This window comes from Centrocercus urophasianus, unplaced genomic scaffold (genome assembly GCF_019232065.1).
Source record: "Centrocercus urophasianus isolate 14NV4802_14NV808 unplaced genomic scaffold, USGS_Curo_1.0 seq_170, whole genome shotgun sequence".
NCBI classification, from domain to species: domain Eukaryota; kingdom Metazoa; phylum Chordata; class Aves; order Galliformes; family Phasianidae; genus Centrocercus; species Centrocercus urophasianus.
This window is the reverse complement of record NW_024884723.1, coordinates 38,003-60,321: the sequence shown is the minus strand read 5'-3', so window position 1 is coordinate 60,321 and position 22,319 is coordinate 38,003. Positions and strand designations below refer to the sequence as shown.

At 48.5% G+C, this 22,319-nt stretch overlaps 2 long non-coding RNA genes across 3 annotated transcripts; both read right to left on the bottom strand.

Moving 5' to 3' along the window:
* Positions 1 to 2,312: 2,312 nt before the first annotated feature.
* Positions 2,313 to 3,443, bottom strand: LOC122160449. The gene is made up of 3 exons (XR_006168829.1): positions 2,791 to 3,443; positions 2,585 to 2,670; positions 2,313 to 2,360 (listed from the first exon to the last, which is right to left on the bottom strand). It is a non-coding gene; the product is annotated as an uncharacterized LOC122160449 (long non-coding RNA).
* Positions 3,444 to 9,583: 6,140 nt separating this feature from the next.
* Positions 9,584 to 22,319, bottom strand: LOC122160448. Of its 2 annotated transcripts, XR_006168827.1 has the most exons (3): positions 22,115 to 22,319; positions 17,717 to 21,268; positions 9,584 to 16,087 (listed from the first exon to the last, which is right to left on the bottom strand). It is a non-coding gene; the product is annotated as an uncharacterized LOC122160448 (long non-coding RNA). The 2 variants fall into 2 exon arrangements; XR_006168826.1 differs by lacking the exon at positions 22,115 to 22,319 and having other exon boundaries at positions 17,717 to 21,774.

The window sequence follows — 22,319 nt, the reverse complement described above, 5'->3', positions numbered from 1 at the left end:
GGAAGGCGGCGAGGCAGCCATTTTAGAGCGAGCGAGCAGGCACAGACAATGGCAGCTCCCCAGCAGCGCCGACCCGGCGGGGAGAAGCCACGGCAGAGGCGCCGTCCCGTCCAGCCCCCCTCCTCCTCAGGCCCCCTCTCTCCCCCGCCGCCCCCAGCCCCAGCCCCAGCCCGGCGGCCGCGGCCCCTCCGTCCCGTCCCCACCCGGCGCGCCGCCCGCCCCACGCGGTCCCGCACTTACCTGCTGGCTCCGGCCGAGGCTCTGTCCCCCGCCGCCGCCGCCGCTGCTCCCGGGGCTCATGGGCGCGTGGTGACTCCTCGGCGGAGCCCCGCCGGGCGCTGCGGCCCAGCCCTGGCCGTTGCCCCCGCCGTACTGCGAGACCATATCCGCGGCGGCCGGGCCCTTGCCGGCGGCTCCCCCGTCCTGTGGCCCGCCGCTATAGTCGCCCCCGGGGTACCCCTGATAGCCGCGGGCGGAGCTGGGGGAGGTGAGGAGCTGGTTGAGGGTGGGGGTGGCCGTGGGCTGCGGGGTGGCGCCCCCTCCTCCTCCTCCTCCGCCGGCGGCCGAGGGCCCCATGACCCCGAAGCGCTGCTGCTGGAAGGCGGCGGCGGCGGGGGACTTGGCGCCGGCGGCCGCCTGAGCGGAGCTCTGCGCGCTGCCCCGGGGGGAGCTCAGGGCGTAGGCCTGGGGGGGAGGCGGGTAGGAGCCGGCGCTGCGCCCGGCGCCGGCCGCGTAGTATGAGTTGTACTGGTGGTTGGGGAAGCCGTGCTCGGCGCCGCCGTGCGAGTTCTGGGGAGGGGGCGGCCCCGCGGGGGCTCCCGCCGGCCCCGGGTAAGACTGCTCCAGGCCCCCGCTCTGCAGCGCTGCCATGCCAGGGCTTTGTTGTCCGCCATGTTGGTGGAAGGCAGCGGCGGCGGCCGCAGCGGCGGCGGCGGCGGCAGCAGCCTGGGCGCCCCGGCCGTAGGGCTGCCCGAAGCCGTAGGCTGGCGGGGGCAAGGCGGCCGGGTGGGAAGGGGGAGGCTGCTGCGGCGGCTGCTGCTGCTGCGGCGCCCCCACCCCGTCGCTGCTGCCGCCGCCACCGGGCGGCTCCGGGAGGTTATTGTTCAGGGTGGCGGCGGCAGCGGCGGGCCTGGGGCCCGGGTTCCCGTTCGAGCTCTTCAGGTCGGACTCGGCCCCTGCGCCCCCTCCGTTGCTCTCGGCCCCGTCCTGCAGCTCCTTCCCCGGGGGGCCCTCGCTCTCCGCCTGCTTCTCGCCGCCGCCGCCGCCGCCGCCGCCGCCGCGCTCCGCCGCCGCCTCACCCCCCGCCTCCTCCGGGGGACAATCCCGCTGCTGCGCCTCCGCTTTCTTCAGCTCGGCCGGAGCCGGGGCGCCCAGGCTGCTGGCGGCGGCGGGGGCGACCTGAGCAGCCATGATCCCCCCACTCCCCGCCCGGCCACCCCCCCCCCCGGACCGGTCCCCCCCGAGCTGCTCCCTGCCTGGCCGGCCGGCGTGAGGCCTCGCTGCTCTGCTGCTCCCCGCTCAGGCGGCGGCGGGCTCTTCAGGGCAGCGGGGGCTCATTCCCCCCCGGCCTGGTTGGCGAGGCGGGGAGGGCTCCGCTGGGCTGGGCTTCCCGGGGCCTGGCCCCGCTGTACCTCCTCGGTTGCAGCCGGCAGAGAAAGGGGAGGAGGAGGAGAGAGTGGGGGGAAGGAGGAGGAGGGGGGGACCCGGGACGGGGCTCCCGGTGCGGGAGAGGCGGGAGGGAAGGAGGGGGGGGACACGGCGGGCGGGCGGGCGCCGTCCCCGGAGCCGGGCCGAGCGGCGGCGGGGCCGGGCTGGGCGAGCCGCGCGGCAGCTCCCGACTCTGGTCCGCCGAGCGGGGCTCACTCCGACACGAGGCTCAGCACTGCCATTTTACCCAGCGCCGCGGCCGCCTGCCAAACCCGGAGCGGAGCGCGGCGCGGCCCGGACGGGAGCCTCCCCCCCTTCACAAAGGAGGAGCGGGCCGGCCCCGGCCGCTCGCGGCTCGGCGCAGCGGAGGCTGCCGCACGCAAAACCCGCAGCGGATCCGCGGAGCCGAGCCCGGCCGACCGGCGTGGGGCGGCGCGGCGGAACCGGGGCCGGGGAGCGGGCGGGGTCGGGGCGGCGGGCGGCGGCACGACCCTGGCTGAGCCGCCCGGCTCGGGGCGGGGGTCGGGAGATGCGGCCGCGCTCGGAGCGGCCTCCCTTACCTTCCGGGCACCTCCGGGGGCGGCGGGGGCACGGGGCCGCAGCCCACCTTTGAGGAAGAGCGAGGAGGGCGCGCGGCTGCGTCGCTCGCCGGCGGCTCTGGAGGCTCGGCGAGGAGGTGGGCCGTGGGTCAACGAAGCGCCTCTTCCTTGTCCCTAGAAATTCCATTTAGAATTAGCCTTTACCAACTACTAAAGATTGTCATTTCCTCTCTGCTGGTTGTGTCCCTCTGGAAAAGCAGTTGGCAGCGCGCCAAGACAAGAGCTGCACAACACGGACATCCAAGAAAGTCCTGTTCCCACTGCTGCCAAAGCGACAGCAGTGGGCAGCGGACCAGGAACTCCCTCAAGGGTGGTTGAATGGGGAGAACCGCAACCACCTGAACGTGTCTAGACACATCACGTTGAGCAATGGGCCGGGATGCTCCCGCGGTCTCAAGGATCATGAGGTGCTGGAGCTCCCCAACTGTCAAAAGGTGAACTAAGAATTAGGCCATGCTTTTCTTTAACCATTTCAGACCCAGATTCCCATCTCCTCTGTCCCCCCAGACTTTCCCAGAGCAGAAGGAGGAGGAGAGGAATGTACCTGGATCTCAGTGCTGGACACGAGCTGTCCTGTCCCAGCAGCTTCTCTAGATATGTTTTTAACTGTAATTTGTACAGGTCTGTGACAAAGATACAGAAGAATGAGTTAGTTACACGGTAAAAAAAAAAAACACCCAGAAGTGATGGAGAGAATGCCTATACGCTTTAGACCTCAGCCATGCATCCCAAATCTGGCTGGCTGAGAGGGAAGGGGTCTCCTCTGAAATACCGGAATGTTTGGAAAAGTGAAGTTTAAGTAAATACAACTTTACAGAGGGAAAAGGTTGGAATACAATAGGTGGGGAATCAGAAGAAGCTTCTGAAGGGGACCTTCTGTTTTAGAACACCACCTCAAAACAAAAAATGGGGCAGAATAACCTCACTTACCAGCTGTACAGGGATGAAAGCACTGAGCTCAGCCCAGGCCTTAACAACCAGCAGGACACAATCAGGAGAAATCTCATTTTGACAACACTGATGGCAGTGGGGAAACCTGAGTCCAGAGCAAGATGCAAGCCAATGCATGGAAGAATAGAATCACTGCCAGTGCTCCATGCCTGCTGCTGGATGAACTGAAGATCTCAGTGTCTGCTACTATCAACTCAACGTTCGCACTCATTATGAAGCCTGTCATATGAAAGTATTATCTAGAATGTGGGTAGCAGAACAAAAGGTTTATTCCAAAGCTGAAAGTAGGAAGGGAGCCTGGACAGGGGCAATAAATAGCAATATTTTACATGTATTCTAGAGTGGTAAATAGCCCTACAGGCTCTCAAACAAAAACAGCTTTGCCACAGTTGACTGTGCCACATGGATGAGGTTCCATCACAGCAGAACTGTGGAAAAATGCTAGAGCAAAAAGTTGGTCTGTATGCTCTCCTTGGAGGAGCATCTTATTTAACCAAGCCCCAAGTTGTAGGAGCAGGTGGAGGGAAAGCTTTTAAGACATCAGGTTACGTCCTGTGAGAGCAGCTTTACCAGTGTCTGCAGTGGGTTGTAGCGGCCCACAGCACTAACACACCCTTTTCCAGATGATTCTTTTGCTATAAACCTGGAAAACCAAACTGGAGGCAATTCTGCCTCACAGTCTTGAGGACAATCTTCTCAACTCTGAAGCTGCTGTCTACTCCAGGACGCCCCGCTGTCCAACCAAGCACCACCAAAAGTTTACCAGATATGGACGCGGGGCTGAAGTTTCAGCTCAGGTGCACCCAAAGACTCCACGCTCGCAGCTCCTCTACATGTGTCAACCTTTCGTAACCTTCTTCAAAGAGCACTATGGCAGACTATGAAACCTGGTGTTGACTGTAATGTGAAAAGCAGACTGGATTCCCCAGCCACCCACACAATAAGGAGACACTCACTTTACCAAATGTTTGTGAAAGCTAAAGCAGATTTTGGAATATGCCTCATCAATGAGGCCTTGGCATGTTACTAAATACTAAGGCATTCAATGAAACTCCAACCGTGGGGTTTGGAAGGCAGATGATGGTACAGTTCTTAACATTTCCATCTAATAGGTGAAAATTCTCCTGCCAGCTGTGTCATCCCATGCTGTTACTCCCATCTCTCCAAGCTACAGAACTGGACAAGGCTTTTCTTTGCAACACGGTAACACTCTTCTCAGCCTTTGCGGCCTCTGCTAAGTAGCATGCAGCACTCGTCCCTTCCCCATCTCCCTGAGTGCTGAGCACGCTTTCCTCCACAACAGGCTCAGCCCCTGGCTGCTCAGATAGGCTGGGGCCAGCTCGGAGCTCACATGGCACTGCAGGCCACCGCCACTAGGCTGGCTCCTCCTGAGTGGAGTCTCCTTCATGAAGGTGGCCGTGCCATTTATCCTGGCACCGAGGCAGGTTAGGAAACCTGGTGTAGATTAGAGAACTAGAAACAGGAGTAGTGTCCCCCTCCTGAAAAAAGAAAAAAAAAAAAAAAAAAAAAAAAAAAGGCTCTGCCAACTGTGTGATGGCAAATATGGACTGAATCGTTGACATGGAAACCAGACTAAAGTCAGCCGCGCTCCCTCTCTCTCACTTGCTCACACAAGTTATCATTATCCCCAGCCTTTCAACCCGCTACAAACATGGACTGGATTACTTCAGGAATTGGATAGAGTTTCTACAGTAAAGTATTAACTAGCACAACTGAGCTAGAATGAAAGAAGCCGAGAAGCAGTGAGCGCAGTTGGCTGAAGAAGGATGCTCTTCCATTTTACCGTGAGGCACAGTATGCTGAGATATGCAGACTGGACCCAAGAACAAGAGACCCATCCATTATAATTCACAGAGCACACCGCAAAAGATGGAGTGGAATGAGGAAAGGTTATCTACAGTTCCTCAGCTTATCTGAGAGTAGTTTTGCTAAAGAAAATTACATTTCCTATAAATAAGTTTCTATTTGTCCAGCCCATTCTTTCCAGTATTTTAGCCACTGTCATGTCGAGGTTAAGCGCTCTCGTTGCAGCTTCATAACCACTAAGCTTAACATTATTCGAATTATTCGTTTGCTGTGAGTGGCTGATGTGCCGGGGCATTGTACAAGACAATGCTTATTTATCCTCTTAAAAAAAGAAATGTCAAGATATTGTATAATCTCCCTCTCCAGCGCTGACACAATGGCTCAAGGGCACGCAGCGAGAGAGCTCTACACTGCGAACTGAAGTGGAGTTTCAGCAGAAGGTAACTCCGTCAGTTCGCTGAACGCAGCAGCACGGCTCAAAGGCAGGAGTGGATTTTACACGGGATTTGCAGCTTCCCACCGCGCCGGCACCAAAGGTTACAAAGACGAGCCGCTGCCCCGGCCGCGCTCATAGCGCCTGCTGTTAACATTTGACGGTGCGCTGCAGAAAGTTTGGATGCATATTAGGAGAGGAAAGGGGACTGTGCCTGACTGAAGGAAACGCATTATTTCAGCGGCCCTCGCTAGGAGGAGTAAAAGGCGAAGCGGAGTTCGCAGAGCGGAAGGGAAGAGGCGGGGGCGGTGGGAGCGGGGCAGGAGCGCGTGTGGGGCTGCGCGGGGAGCGGCTGAAAGAAACGGAGCTGGAATTTATGAATTCCGGGCAGAATTCACGGATGTTCTGAACGCGGAACACCTCCAAAAGGAAAATAATAATAAAGTGCTGGGGAGGAGAGCTTTGTGGCGTGTTTTGTATGGGCGGTTATGCACACAAGGCTCCACAGCCGCTGTCGAACACCAGCTCTGCTTCTGAGCGCTCTTGGAGGAGTAAATCTACTTAACAACAACAAAAAATAATTAAATAAATAAATAAATAAATTGGGGGGGGGGGAGGGAGAAAGAAAACGCGGACCGGAGCCTGCACAAATCCCTGCACTGGATCGGGAGCCAACCGTCTGATCTGTGCAGACCCCCACCAGATTTAGGAGCTGTCGGGGAGGTTTGCCCATCAGGCACATCGCACTGCAAACCCCACTTGGAAGAGTTAAAAAGGCTTTCATTGCTGCTAAAAGAGAAAGATCTCAACTCCGGGCCTGGATTTTCCCACCGCAGCAAACTATTATTCTGTTTAAGTCCTCGGGAACTGGCGATACTACGGAGGGAGGTGAAATCGGCAGAGTTCACCAGCGCTCAGAGAGGCATCGATTCCCAGCAAGTCTGTCCCTCTGCGTTTCTCCCACCCTCAGCTGCTCTTTTCAGAGGAGTGTAAAAAAAATATTCCCTGCCGTGAAATTCTGCCCTCCTAAAGTGTGTTTTTAGAGAAGTTTGAGTTCAGGAGTCACGACTGGGGCTACGGGGGGGGGGGGGGGAAAGCTGCGGGAGAGCCCGGTGCCGAGAAAGGAGGGTTTTCACCCTTTTCATAAAGCTCTCGCACTGCCATTTTACCGAGCCAGGGAGGGAGCGAGCAGGCGAGGGAGGGAGCGCACAGACAGCGCTCGCAGTGAAGTTTCTCACGGCAACTCCGGGCTGGATCTGGAACGGAGCCTTTTGTTCATAGCAAGTTCAGCAGGAGAGAGTTGAGCCTGCTGAAAAAGAAACGGAGGAGAAATAAAATGGAGGGAGGGAGGAGGAGAGGAGACGCAGATCGTACCGACCTATTAACTGCAAAAGGCGGAAAGTGGCGAGCTCGGTTATTCTCTGCGACACGGCATTTATTTAGAAAGTTAGCGTTGTAGCCCCAGGCGCAAATCCCTTGTTAAATGCATGGGAATGAGTGAGAGACCCAAGGACAAGCATTAGTATACAGGAAGTGGAATTTTCCGAGGGGTTCACATCCTTTGGTGCTCTTTTTGCCAAGATTTTATCTCGTTGCTCGATGCAGGGTGCCTCCTAGAGACCTCGGGAAAAAGGCCTTTAAGTGAAATCAAGTGAGCCGTAGGTCTATTTAAACTGATTAATTAAAGGTAAGGGACACCTTCCATTAGAAATTACAGCAAGGTCTACAGACCAGATGCAATTTTGGGTCCCCTCTTCCCTTCTCCCTGCTGAGTGCTGAACCACGGCACGGTTAGACCGGCAGCTCTGAACGGGGTGAAAAGATGACCAAAAAATTCCCCACCCCCTCCTCCCAGCGCCGCTTCAGTGCTCATACACACATCTAACACGTCCTATATTAGCACGAACAGCCGGGTTTTGTCTCCCAGCACACACCAGCTTTTCCCACTTTTTTTTTTTTTTTTTTTCTTTTCCCCATGCTGTCCTGGAAATGCCGTTTGGTTAAAGATGTTCATCACCTCCCGCGTTCTCAGCGCAAGCAGGAAACAAGTGCATTCACCCCGTGTAAATGAGCGCGCTGCGCGCTGTGACAGCAGCTCAGCAACGCACCACGTGGGAAAGCCGAGTAAAGGATTTAAACGCGCTTTTGCACCGTGGCCATGAGGGACTGAGAGCCTCGATGGGGGGGGGGGGCCCAAACAACAAACCACCAAACCAACCACGTTTCGTGCTGCTCAGAAGCGACCTCTGTGGCTGCTCGGGGAGTGAAGTTCAGCAGCCCTAAGTGAGCGCTGGCAGATGCGGCACTGTGCCACCGACTTCTGGGTCGCGAAAATCAAACAGAAAGAAAAAAAAAAAAAAAGAAATAAAGAAAAGGAGAGGTGGGGGGAACATCAGGGAAGCGCAATTGGCTGAGAAGCGTTATTCCACGCTTTGTAATTAGGAGTCACACCCCAGCGATCGGAACTGGCTCTGAAGCGGCGATTTCAACGTGTGGCTGAACACAAAGCCGCTCCGCAGGGCGCACAATTACGGAGTCATGCGCGCGATCTCCAGGTGCTGCAGAGATCCGAGCGCCGGATTTTCAAAGGCGATTCGCCCCCCCGTGCGGGCCGGGAGAGCCGCGCTCACACCGAGAGCCTCGCTGCGGGGGAATGAAACATCCCTCTGCTGGGTACCACTGCAAGGCCCGTAAAAGTTTATTAAGGAAATGCCGTAAGGCATCGCGCAGGAATTTCAGTTCATTACATTATTATTATTTTTTTAACGGTGGCATTAAACTTATCCATATTTTGTGAGTAAATTTCCAGACAGCTCCCCTCTCCTTTCTCTCTTTCTCTGAAATGGTGCAAATCCGCTTTGCCTCTGCATGACGTACAGGACAGAGGTGAGGGGACAAGTGCCAGCCCCGCAGTTTGTCCTGTGTACAGGAGAATACCTTAAAACCTACAATTAATTAAAACCTCCAATTAATTAAAATGTCAATTCGAAAAAAAATATTATTTGCTACGGTTATTTTCGGTTGTTGGTTTGGTGTTTTTTCCCAACTTTGTTCTGCAGATCAGGGCAGCACACACACAGACCTTCCCTGCAGTAGATGCTGCTTTTTTTTTTTTTTTTTTTTTTTTTTTTCAAGCGGAGCCCAGATGCTGGTCAGGATTAAGGTTACACCAAACACATTCTACATTGCCATTTTCCAAACAGAATGAAGCAGCTGGAAAAGATGGAAGAGGATCGCACAGGAACGGAGCAGAACTGAGAGCGGCAAGCGCTGCACTACGGCTGTAGAGCAGGGAGCTCGGATGCCGGGAGAGCCAGAAAGAAACCCGGCGTGTCAGCTTTACACGCTGTATTCCTCGCTTTTGAAATAACTATTTTAATTAGACATCTGTCAGGATTTCTGCATTAAGCCTCACGTTTAAAATGGAGAAAGAAGATTCGGACGCGCGGTTCGCCTGTGCTCCCCAGAGCTCGGTCCTGCACCACGCGCAGCGCATCGGCCCCGGGCGGCCAGAGTGCTTCAGTGCGTGCGCGATTTCAGACAGCAGCAGTGCCTGGGATTTTAAGCATTTACTCCCTCAAAGTTGGCCATGTGCTCTGCAGGATCCGCCCATAACGCCCACAGCAGCTCCTCACTCAAGACAACGAGTATCTGTGCATTGATAACACAATCTTTTGAAAAGAGCTGAAGATTTTGGGTTTCTAAAAGTCAGAAGTTCACCTGAGGTGGGAACTCAGATCACGGTGGACTGAAATCTCCAGGGGAGGTGCGCTGAATCTGTGCTCATTGGTAAAATACCTCGATTGGGCAAATTCACTGCAGTATTTTATATGAGATTCTACAATAGCTCACTTCATCCAGAGCTGTGACTCAGTCGCATGATATGCTTTGAAAATCTCTTTCAAAAATTGATTTTAAGAGTTTTTTGTTGATATAAATTGGGCACAAACACAATACTTAATTTAGAGAAAGAACACACAAACTATTAAACATTCATGCAATGAGGGGAACACTTACTGATGTCCTTTCATTTCAAATGTGCAAAGGCAGGCACAGATAAATAAGCTCAATAAACAAACACTCCGGATAAACAGCATGTCGACCAGCCTTGAAACACTTGATCATGGAAGGGCCAGGCAGAAATTTTACTCATCGACCTTTCAACAGCTATCCATAAATTTGGATTTATGTCAAAGTCTGAATCCTGTAGTCAAACCCACACGGGGAGCCGCAGTCTGCATGTAGGGATGTGACGCTTTTTAAGGCCTCCGTTCCATCATCTTGCGCAGTGGTACCAGAAGCAGCTCTTAGCTTCATGAGTTCGTACCTCACAGAAGCTCACTTGCACTTAGACTGGCTTCACCAGAACGTTTGGAACTCATTACTGGAGCTGAGAAACAAGGTCATTTTTTTATCTAGCTGTTATCTCTGACTTTGAGAAGGCCCACAATCAAACCTTAGCAATATTACTTCTTCATAAGGGCTGATACTATCACAGGCACCTTCAGTAAAACAAAGGCAGAGCACACCGAGCAGAAAACCACCCAAGGTCGCCAGTTGTGTTCCTGCCTTGGGAATCAGATACCTCAGTGAAAGGTGCTCCAAAAGGCAACCAGTGTAACAACACACATTATGAAACAAAGTGTTCTAAGCATCGCTTGTTTTCTTTCTTTCAGGAAACACAGTTCAGCCCAGCGGCTGGAAAATTCAGTTCCTGAATGCAATCACTGCATGCTGCAGTGTTCTCCATGTCTTCCTCCAGATTCGCCTCCTTCCCACTGTACCCTTTTATTTATTTTGGCTATTCTCAGACTGATTTTCTTAAGGATTACTTTATACATATGTATAGATGTGTACATGTACGTTATACATATGTATGCATCTGTATGGAGTAGCCAGCGCAGTGAGAGGTCCAAGGCTCATTTCTCACCTGGAGGGGAAAAGACGTGGAGGAAAATCAGACAATGTTTTAGAACAAGATGGGAATTCCGAGGGCGGGACCAGCAGGGGTGGAATGCAGTAATAAGAAGACTGCAAAGCGTGAGGCTGCTCACCCAGGGACTAACAGCCAACATTCCTGTAAACGGGAATTCATCTTAGTTAATGGAGAAGGACAAAGACTTGAAAGCATATTTGGTCACAGAATTACCACACACCACAGAAAATGAAGGAGATAATGTGATCTGATGGCCAGGTAAGGCACACTCAGATGTTACTGAAAAAATTCTGAGCACAGTTTATATTCGTGGATGATACATGAAAATTGGAATGGTCGTAGAAAGGCTCACTAAGATGGTTATAAAGGCGAAGAATCTATAACGAGAAAAGGCTGAAGTTTTAGCTCAGGTAACTCCAACAAAAGAAAGGCTGACCGCGGGTTATGGTTTGAAAACAGGTATTGAAATTACAGGGTTATGTTGGCACCAAATATACAAAAAGGCCCGATTACACTTGAGAATGCAAGTCAGAATAGGAGGTCTTATTAAATATATATATGTATTAAAAAAAAATCCTTCAGCTGGGGCTGCTAGGCTGAAAAGGTCAACAGCTTTTGTGCTAACATTTGACGTTTCTATGGACAGCATGAAGTGTGAGTGCCCACATAAGGCATGGTGACCAACAGAGGCTCCTTCAGTTCAGCATCATGGGGAAAAAAAACACCAACAGCCTGGAATATCCATCTGCAACCTGGTGGGTGGCTGAAGAAGATATTTCTAATTATTTTACTGGGACAAGCTGAAAATTTGTTTTTTGTCACTGTGGAATATATAGATGCAGTGGAGAGTTTTGATAGCTTTGCCATTAATTTCCCTGCTTTGCATCAATGCACTGAGAAGAAAAGACTTTGCAATACTGTGAAGACACATTTAAAGTTAAAAGGCATTTAGATACCATCGTGAAAAACATCAAGAAGATCCATTACAATTAGTAATCCCTATTTGCTGCAGTAATTTGAACTAGATATAATAAACGAGATATGTAAGTAAAAAAAAATTCTGAAAAAAGTCACAAAATGCAACAGCATTTGAGAAGGCAGGTCTTACTATTTGATATAAATTATTTGATTTGATATTATTTGATTTGTAACCACAGACCGCATCACAGTGCACAGAACTGGATTAAGATGGGCAGAAGTGCAAGAAGCACACACAGGAAACCTGCTGCTCAGCGCCCTGCTAAATTCATCCGGGTCACAGGAGCGTAAAGCAGCATGAAATACACCGTGCAGAATATGCAAGCTGACCCAGCAATGGAGCACACACGAGCTCAGCAAAATCTGTCAGACTGCACTCAGAGAACTGAGCAGTGACCCTTGCTGCAGCCAAACCTCCACTCACACCCAAACTCACCTCAGCACTATAATGGCCCCTGGAGAGCTTTCCAAAAAGGAGACCCAGTAGGACCATTAAAGGTTTCCACTATATTTCTATTTTTTTTGCTAATGACTTTTGATCACAACTTCTCCAGGAATATTCAAATTCTTCCAATCAAAGGTCTGTTAATTTCTCCAGATAAAAATACGCCTACTTTAGCGATACTTCTCTTTTGCAAACGAACCTTGGCTGCTCTTGTTGGGATTTTCTGTTCTCAAGTGGATGTTTTTCATGATTTTAAGCACACCGTGTTCCATGCTGTCAGATTCCTTCCTCGCTTGCCACTGCTTCATGTTTCTTTAAACAACAATATGCAAGGGGCATTAGGCAGAAACATATCTGTGTCTTCTTTGGTTGGCTCTGGCAGTGTTCTAACCTGATAACCACATAGAAGACCAAAAGAGAACACCTCACATCCATAGATAGCATCTTTATGTTCTCAGTGTTTTGGACAAAAGCAGAATTGCATAACTTCTCTGGTTGTTTTCTTCTTTCTCCAAAAGCCTTCCAATTTTAACTTCACTTCATCTCAACTCTGGCAGCCAGAGCTATTATTTATTGAAAGGGACATTTATTAAGTCGTTCTGCAGAACTTGTGAGTAACAGGAGAGTGGAAAAATATATCCAGAAGCATAATCTAAGATTCACGTACTGTAAATATCTTCTTTCTCATTTGCAAGCAAACATTCCTACTCCAGCTCATATTAGGATTTCTGTGAATAATGACAAAACTTTGTCATTCCCACCCATTATTGTGAAGAAACATTAAGTGATAATCTCTCTTCCATAGGCAGGCTGACCCACTTGGACTTCACAGGAGCAGTGCCTTTGGAAAAGCTCCTCATCTCTTTTCCTCCTCCTGAAAACGTGACATTTTCAGCAGTTTTCTGTAGCCAAGGATCAAGTCAGAAGCATGCAATATAAGAGGAGTAGCAGGCAGTGCTCACTAAAGGAGCCAGTGGTTGTAATGCATCACAAACTGAATTTGAGTCGACACAATGAAGATAATGCATCACAGAAATATTTAATAAGGTTCTTTTACATCGGACACCCACGACAATTACCTTGTTCAACTCAGTGCTGGTGAAATTCTCAGCTGGAATATTGTATCCTGTTTTAGGCACCACGTAAAACATAAAAACTGATAAAAACCAACAGAGAAGAGCACAAGGAACAAGGAGAATGCTGGGTGACTCAGAAAAACGAAAGGGGAGAGCTGACCTGAGAACCATGGGGGGACAAAATACCAAACTTCCACTTCGTTATGCTGAATGTTGGCAATTGAATGTTCATGTTCACTGAAAATGGGACAGGAAATAGTCTAAATTCACAGTAAGATTTGATAAAGCAACAAAACTGATGCAGAAACAACGAAAAATATTATCAGCATGGGTAGAAGATATATATGTTTAAAGATAGGACATTAAATATCCACATGGGACCAAAGTTTCCTGATGTCTCTCTGACTGCTATACCATTATAGAAAGTACAGGGAGAAAAATTCTGTTGAGAAAGGTGCACAGGTCTTCCTCAAAGGGAATACTTTGCTGAGGTTTTTCTCACTGGATAATATCAAAGTCACCTTTCTGCTCCTTGTCTTCACCCACCCTTTAGTATCTTACAGATGTTGTACAAATCAGAGCAATTTCAAGTTTCTAGACTGTTATGAGAAAGTTTTGTAGTACTGTTCTGTATCCACTTAATGGTAAATCACCTTCACTGATGAGCAAGGCCTTGTGCAAGCATTAAGAAACTGTTCACAGTCTTCATAAATTCTCTCTCCTGGCTCAATAGGCCATGTTTGTTCCTTGGACCCCTATGGCCTAATTCATGGTTTGTACCTGGGAAAAGCTCTCAGTAACTTCTCACGCATTAGCTTTATGACACAAGATCAGCATCTTCTTCAGCTATATGCATTAAAAAACCCATGACAACATCCCTGACTCAAACCCAGCTGGTTCCGCAAGTAATCAGAAATAATGCTTTTCCATAGACAGCAACGGGCTTCTGTATGTTAAGGGAAGCCCTCGCTTTGCATTTTACCTCTGCAGCTGAGATCTGCACAGATTTCCATGAGTGCAATGCATCTCATCCTGCTGTTCAGCTGCTGCATCGGCCTCCTGTGCTACCCAGGCACTGTGAGCGACTGCACTCAGACACAGCACACCATGTCAGCTGCTCCAGAAACACTGCATGGAAGTTACAGGTTGATCATACCTGATGGTTTCCCTTTTTGCATTTCTTCTACTACACAGAGTTTTTGCTACTTACAAAGCTGTAGAAGAAAACCATTCCACCTATGCAGCCTCTGAGGAACAAGCCTTATAATGGATTTACTGGCTTTTTCTTCGTGCCACCTTGCAGCATTTTGAGGAAGAAGTTGCACAGGCAAAAATCAATGCCAAGAAAAAAGCAATAGTAAATTGTCAGTTTGACCTGTAGGATTCCCACATTCCAGAGAATTCCCTATCAGCCTGCTGTGAAAAAGAACATGGAGCTAAGAAGCAGAATAGCGCTCCGCAGGATAATGGCACAGAGTATTTTGAGAGGTATTGATATAAAAAAGGATGGTGTGCACACGATCAACAGTGAAAATACTTTAAATCAGCATAACAAAGTGAGATGGATGTACTTGTGCTCAACATAGTTAAATAGCTGTAATTAGATCAAACGGACTGGGTTGATGTATCATCCCTTTGTAGACGTGGCCTTAGAAGGGAGGTCAGGAGCTAAGTTCAGTAGAACAGTTTTAGTACTGCAGCTTTTATCTAACAAGGCACAGCCACACACCGACTCTGAAGTAAATACTGCTTAGTAGAATTACTGCATTCTAAAGAAAAGAATTGATAGGGGAGCATTCTATAACAACTTAATTTTTGTCAGTAGTGAAACCTCTGTGGCGGATCGGATAACATGCCTCTCGCATAAACAACAAACAAGATCTCGGCTATAAATGCATCCATCTTGAGGATTTGAAGGCCTTCAACGGCTCCTTCTTCAGTTATGATGTCTAGATAGAAATGGTGAATTTTAACTTGCTTTGTTCTTTTAAAACCTTTTTATTAAATTTGAAGAAAATAAGGTAGCATGCTGTTGCATGCAGCATGGTTACCAAATTCAGAGATGAGCAAGACATAAAGTAGCAGATGGTATGAAGAGAATATACGTGAGGAAATGTAAATAGTAGGGAACATCACGAAATCAAGAATGTAAGGCAGAACTGAAAGTGCATGTGAGACCCCCTGGGAGAGCAGAGGAGATGAAGCAACAACTGAGCTGAAAGATATCAGACTTTCCTTACTCAGAAATAACAAAACACCAACAGGAAGCTCTACTATAGCTGAAGGAAAGACCCATCGTATCTAGGGGAGAGAAGATAGTTTTATCTTAAAGTAAATACAGAATAAGTAGATGAAGCAAGGACAAAGTTTGCAGATGCCTACAAATATATTCATCAAACACTTTGAATCAAAAAGAACACCCTCAGCTCCCATAAGTAATGGAGACATTACAAAAGCACTGCAAGTAAAAAGTAACCTTAAGTTGAACAAATACAAGATGCACTGTTTAAACTCAGAAAAGAAAGACAAAACAAAAAGCAGCGTGGTAGCTCATCAGAAGAGCTGAAACCATCAGAATTAGCTGCAGCGTTACTATGGGATTAAGAAGAGATGCAGTCTGCACACGAGCATCCTTTGGGACACAACCTGCACTCCAAGCCACATCAGTTATAGCCACATCAATTTGCAACTGCAATTGTTGAAGGGGTAGCTGGAAAATTATAATGGTGCTAAACAATGAGCAGAGCTGTTCCAAAGGTAGTGCCTCCTATATTACATTGGCTCACAACGCCACAGGCAGCTGTTGGTGGCATGGCAGTAGTTGAGCCTTCCTGCCAACAGTCCATTATATTTTGTTGTGGCAGATGGCAGCAGAGGGGCATGCTGACAGAATCACAGCTGACATGGACATGCGTATGAAGCGAAGGTGTGGAACTGAATTCTTCCACGTGGAAAAAAACAGCATGAAGTTCATTGACATTTGTTGAACGTCGATGTGAGCGCAGTGAGGCAGTGGGTGCTGCGTTTCAGCAGTACTGGCAGCAGATCACCTTCACCAGCACAGATTTTGATGTATGGCATGCAGGCTCCTCTTCATTGCAAAAACGCACAGCTAACAGTGGTGACTACGTTGAAAAAGAGTGTTTTGCAGCTAAGACCTTCCTCTATCAAATAGTGTTATTGTGCTCTTCGTATCTGTCGTTGTTTCCAAGGAAATAATAAGGAGCCATTACTTTCAAGGAGACCTGTGTATATCTCAAACAGTTTGATAAGAGATGTGTGTGTTTCTGGGTTTACCCCTAGAGCCATAGAATAATTCAGGTTGGAAAAAAACCTTAAAGATCATCAAGTCCAACCATGACCTACTGCCCTAACAACCCCCTGCTAAATCATGTCCCTGAGCACCACATCCAAACGGTTTTTAAGCACATCCAGGGATGGTGACTCAGCCACCTCCCTGGGCAGCCCATTGCTTTTCCTGATATCCAACCTAAACTTACCCTGGCGCAACTTGAGGCCATTCCCCCTCGTCCTGTCACCAGTGAGAAGAGACCAACCCTGCTCTGCTGTTGTCACCTTTCAGGTATTGGAAGAGGGCAATAAGGTCTGCCCTCAGCCTCCTTCTCCCCAGACCGAACAGCCCCAGTTCCTTCAGTCTCTCTTCGGAGGCCATATCCTCCAAGCCCTTCCCCAGCCTTGCTGCCCTGCTTTGGACCTGCTGCAGCACCTCCGTGTCCTTTCTGTGCTGAGGTGCCCAAATCTGAACACAGCACTCGAGGTGAGGCCTCAGCAGTGCCGAGTCCAGGGCAGGATGACTTCCCCAGTCCTGCTCACCACAGCATTCCTGATCCAAGCCAGGATGCCATTGATGTTCTTGGCCACCTGGGCACACTGCTGGCTCATATTCAGCCCACTGTCCATCAGCACACCAAGGTCCCTTTCCACCAGGCAGCTTCCAGCCACTCTTCCCCAATCCCGTAGGGTTGCCTGGGGTTGCTGTGACCAAAATGCAGGACCCAATTCTTGGCCCTACTGAAATGCATACAGTTAACCTTGCCCATCGATCCAGGCTACCCAGCTCTCTCTGCAGTGCCCTTCTCCCCTCCGGCAGATCAACACTCCCTCCCAACTTGGTGTCATCTGCAGATCTACTGAAGGTGCCCTCAATCCCCTTGTTGCTAGAAATTAGAAAAAAATAAAAAGTTTCTTTTTTTCCTTGCAAGATTTGTGTTGGCCAGAGACAGGCCTATGAAATACATCACTAATCCATGAAGTTGGCTGAACTAATTTCAATTAATAACCTATCAAACGTGTTAGACAGAGGGAAGAAGAAACAAATGACCCAGCATTAACAAAGAACCTGCATGGTTCTGTTCACTCTGCCTGTGGGGGTTGGAGATTCATGATCCTTGATGTCCCTTCCAACTCAGGCCATTCTGTGATTCTGTTATTTTGCATCTACATTCAGACGTTGGAGAGCATTTTCTTTCCTTATTTGCACCAAAAATACTGCTATCTGTACCCACACAGAACATCCATCATCCTAAAGATGCCTTTCTAAGTTCCCTTCTCCAACAGAAAAGCCAGAAACTGCAATGAGAGGGACACTGACACATAGACTGACAAGGGTGCAGAGTTTGCTTGACAAGACTCTGGGATTTGAAAGAGGAATGACTGGGCCATGAATTTTCTTAACAAGTCTGTTTACCAATCACCAAAGGTTAAACTCAGCTAAAACCTAGGAAGCCAGAGAGCTGCTGATTTCTGAAGTGTAGAATGTAGAACATGCAGAGAATACAGCATTAGTGTCAGAATGTAACTTACCTCATACAGGCAACCATGGGAAGACACTGGGGAGACAGCAAACTGTCATCTGCTTGTGGAAAAAAAACAAATCATTGCATTCTCAGAATTAGGAAGAGCAAAACGGAGAGAACAGCAGCACAGTATGCAAAAGACAGCACTGAGGAAATATGGGATGGCTATCTAAATACACAGCTCCAAAGCTGAGTCATTGAAGTCACCTCGTAGTGCTCCCTCCATCATCAAGATGTGTTTGGTTACAGGTGGTTCCCTCTGGTTGATTTTTACCAAGTACAATTTTACAGCAGAACAACACAAAGTTTCTTGAGTCTAAATCACAAATGTTCTCATTTTGCATCTTATTCTGCTCCAAGTTCAGTTTGTCCAGGTGAACTCCAGCTGTGCACGTCTTCTCTCCTTTTGAGAGAAAAGCGATATAGAAAAAAGTCTTTCTTGAGTTAATGGAGGAAACTGGACTAAATCACATTCACCAAAGTATTCATTGTACATCTAGGCCAGATGAAGCTTCAGTGCTAGGAAGAGTAGAAAAACAAAACAGATTCACAAGTTTCTTAATAATTTAAATTAAGGTACTGAAGTAACAGAGAACCAATAGTTGCTGGCAATAGCAACAGATATCTATCAGTTCCAGCTTGCAGCTTATAGCAGCGCGCACGGATTGAAAAGCAGTTGGCGCTAAGTCCTCTCAGATATCCTCAGGCTGAGGGATTGTTAAATTGTAATCAATGTGAATACATAACCCCCAACGGGCACCGCATTACTTTTGTGGCTGCTGATTTCATAAATTGTCTTCAGGTTCTTTGTAATGAAAGACATTGTATATAATTACAGGGGGAAAAAAAAAAAGACAACTGCAACTTCCAGGCCTGGTACTGTGCAAACGGAGCTCTATGACAACTCAGCAGTCAATGGGGGATCATCAGCACGTTGTGGATGCGAGCCCAATGTTAAGATATAGTTTGCACAAAGTAACTTGAAGTTATACCATAGAGATCTATCAGTTCAGGGAAGCTGTGGGCAGAATCCTTAAAAAGAAATGAAATCACAGAATTAAAAAATTTAAGCACAAAAACCATTAAGTCATCCGAGTCCATTTACAATTACTGATAGTAAATCCATCTACTCCAGATGGGAAGAGGTCAGCCTCTTCTTCTTCCAGGGCAAGTCTATGAATAATTTGAGCGATTAAAGATCAAGGCAGGTGTGAAAATGAAAAAGACCAGGAAAGCACATGGGTAAGAAGCCACGGTCACATGAAGATAACACAGCTCTCCTCCTGAAATCAAACAGAGGCACCCTGCATTCTCCCCGGTCCACACAGAACGTCAAATGCAGAAGAGTTCGCATGCTTTTCCTCTCTTTTTTTTTTTTTTTTTTTCTTTCCCCCCCCCCCCCCCCTAAAAGAAAAGCGCTTTTTAAAGCACATTGAAATCTTATTTTTACTTTTTAGGTTTCCTCTTCCTTCTTCTATCAGAGATGACCTAAATTTTGGGCTGAAGCATTCACAAGATGCTTGCTGGGAATATAAAACAACAACAAAAACATCAGGCTGCAAAAGAAGCAAAATAATAGGAGGGAAAATTACAGCGAAGACCTCCGTGAATAACAGGAGGTCACAAATACTGCAGAAATAGATGCTGAAGTAGTACTATCTAGAGACAGCAGACACCAAGTGATTGCATTTACAGAAATGTAGTTGAAGACAGGTGGGAAGGATGCAAAGCTGGACTGAGTGAACGGCGACGGTTCTGGGAACACCTGAGATTTCTCAAAATTTCCCCTCAAATACATCACTCTACTCCTTGTACAAAAACATCAGAGACAACACAGGCATCCAACAGGCTGCTGGTGAAGAAAACAAAAAACCAAACCCCACAAAATTTGAAAGCTCACTGGAAAAGTAATGGAATTAACCAACTACAGACGGGGGCGGAAGCCACACATCTGTATGTCATAAGCCAAGGAGAAAAATGTACAGAATGAACACACGCAGCCAGGTAATCAGCACCGCAGACTGTGGAAGATTCATGCAGCTCACTATTTAAAAAAAAAAAAAAAAAAAAGGCCATTGCATCTTTGTTTTTTGTACTTTGTTTTTGTCAATTCCAGCCTAAACAGACAACAGAAACTAGGATTATAATCTGTGCCTTTTTAAAACTACATTCAACAGATGTTCATAAACAGACTCGAGCCAAATTTCAGTTCCCCAAAAGGATATTCAGCTGGAGAACTTTTACAAATGGATGATAAAGCCCTGCTTTTTCCCTTGTAATAATCACTTTTCTGAGATTTCAAATCCTCTCTCAGCCTCATTACAAAGTTCCCACCAGCATAAAATGTATTTTTAATTTTCATTTCCTACAATATTTTTTTTCCAAAAACAGCACTAACTTTCCCAGCACAAGACAACTTTCCTTCAGTCCCTTTCTATGTCACATCCTCAATGCAGTATGAAGAGACTGTCTCAGCAATAAGGCTCTCTTCTTTAGAAAAAAAAAAAAATCCAACTGATACCAATAAATATTTAACTTAATCTACGGAAAGAAGAATTCAACAATTAAATACAAAAATTCCATTGGGAGGAATAAAAAGGGGGATGGGGGTAGAAGGCAAAGCTGTAGAAATTCAGTCTTTTTTTTTTTTTTTTTTTTTTTTTTTTTAAGAGAATGAGTGCTCAGTAGCTCCTTCTGGGACACAGTGAGATGATTTCCTTAAAAGTATCGTCTAGAAATACCCCCAAATCACACCAATTATAAGCCTCTGGAGGTCTGAAGATGCAGTACAAAATTAAGAAATATCAGAACACATAATGAAAACAGTTGCATTTTCTTGCTTACGTTAAAAACGATGGAGAGGGCTGAAGTAAAAGGTTTTATTTTTACTTAATTACCCTCCGTGTTCATCAGGGACTGCTTAGGAAGGGGATCTTACATTTGGACCAAAATGCAAGCAAGATTCAGCCTTGATCTTATTTCTTCTGGCAATGTGTTTCTTAAATTAGAAGTCCCACAACTAGAATGTTGATATTACAGCACTGTGTTCCTCCACCACCTGAGAGTCTCTTATGTATGACCGATTTATTCATCCAGGAAGCAGTTAGCATAGGGAAAAAAATAAAAAAAAAGCACCAGAACAACATCCCAACAAACAAAGGCATTGTTTAAAATGAAAAACCAAGCCAGAAAATACTGCTTTGTAGGTTTGTAGCGTCCTTCATCCAAGGATTTAAATATATTTTGAAATATGCCACCTTACAAACATTTGAGAAAAACAAAAAACCAAACCCCCAACTTTCACGTATTGTGAAGATGCTAACATTAATTGAGTGAGCATCCACCTGTGATGCAATTACAGGAGTCTCCTACTGCAGCATTTCACACATCCAATCCACCTTCTGGTTACAGCTTACAAGTTTGTGCTATGTACAAGGAACAGCAGAGCTGGTTAAAGATTTTCTCTTGCTTCACATACTCTGCAAGCTTCTCATTAACTCATACATGACTTTAATCAGTGCTGAAGCACACACTTCTTCCAGCACACATCAGGACTTATCTGGGGGGAAAAAAAACAACTCTCACTCAATGAAATGTGATCATAAACATAAATCAGTGAAGAATAAAGCAACCTTTTTGTACAGTGACCACCGATTTTCATACGTGAAGGGTTAAACTGACCTCCACTGATTCACAAAAGGCAATAAAATAGAACTTTAAGGACAAAAATGGAGCACTTGAAGTGGCTATTATCAAGAACGACGATGGAAGACAAAACCTTATTCTTAAAGCGCAGATGCTTCTAAAAGGAGAGATCACACGTTTATAAAAAGCACGCTGACAAGCCCTTATAATGAACAAGCAAAACAAGGGGAATCGGCTCAGAGGAAAGCAGGCATTCAGCCGACGCGCTCAGAGCCAGATGCGCGCTCTGCACTTCTGCAGGGCCGGTATCGGTTGGTAGGGGGGAGAAAACAGCCTGAGAAAAACCCATCAGAGCCGCCGTCCTCCCCTTTCAGCGTTAATGGGAGGGAGAGGCGGCTGTGGGAGCTGCAGTGGGGGATGGGGCTGCGGAGGGGGTGGGGAGAGCAGCGCGAGGCCCGGCGATCGGCGCAGCCCTCGTGGTGCCGCCTTGCGCCCGGCGGGGCTCCGCTTGGTTTTTGTCCGCTCCAAGGCTCGCGGGGCCGGGGGGCGGTAACGGGGGTAACGGGACGGTGCAGAGCTCGGCGGGGCCCGACCAAACCCGACAGCGGGGAGTTCCGGGCCGAACTTCCCTCGCGCCGCCACCGAGCCACGGCGGGACCCAACGGCGGGGCGGGCGGGGCCGCAAGCGCTGATGGAAACGGGGCGCCTCGCACACGGGACGGCGGGGCAGGAGGTGGAGGACCGCTCCGGGGCCGCTCACCTGCCGCCACGGGCCGCGTCCCGTCGGGCGGGGCCGAGCCGCGACCCCAGACCCTCCACCTCGAGGCGGGGGAAAATCTCTTCCCTAAACTTCGCCTTTTGCGGCTGCCCCGTCCGCTTGAGAAGGGGGAGACGGCGACCGCCCCTCAGCGCCGCTCCCCCGGGCAGGAGTTGGGGCGCATTTCCCGGCTCCGCACCGCATTTTC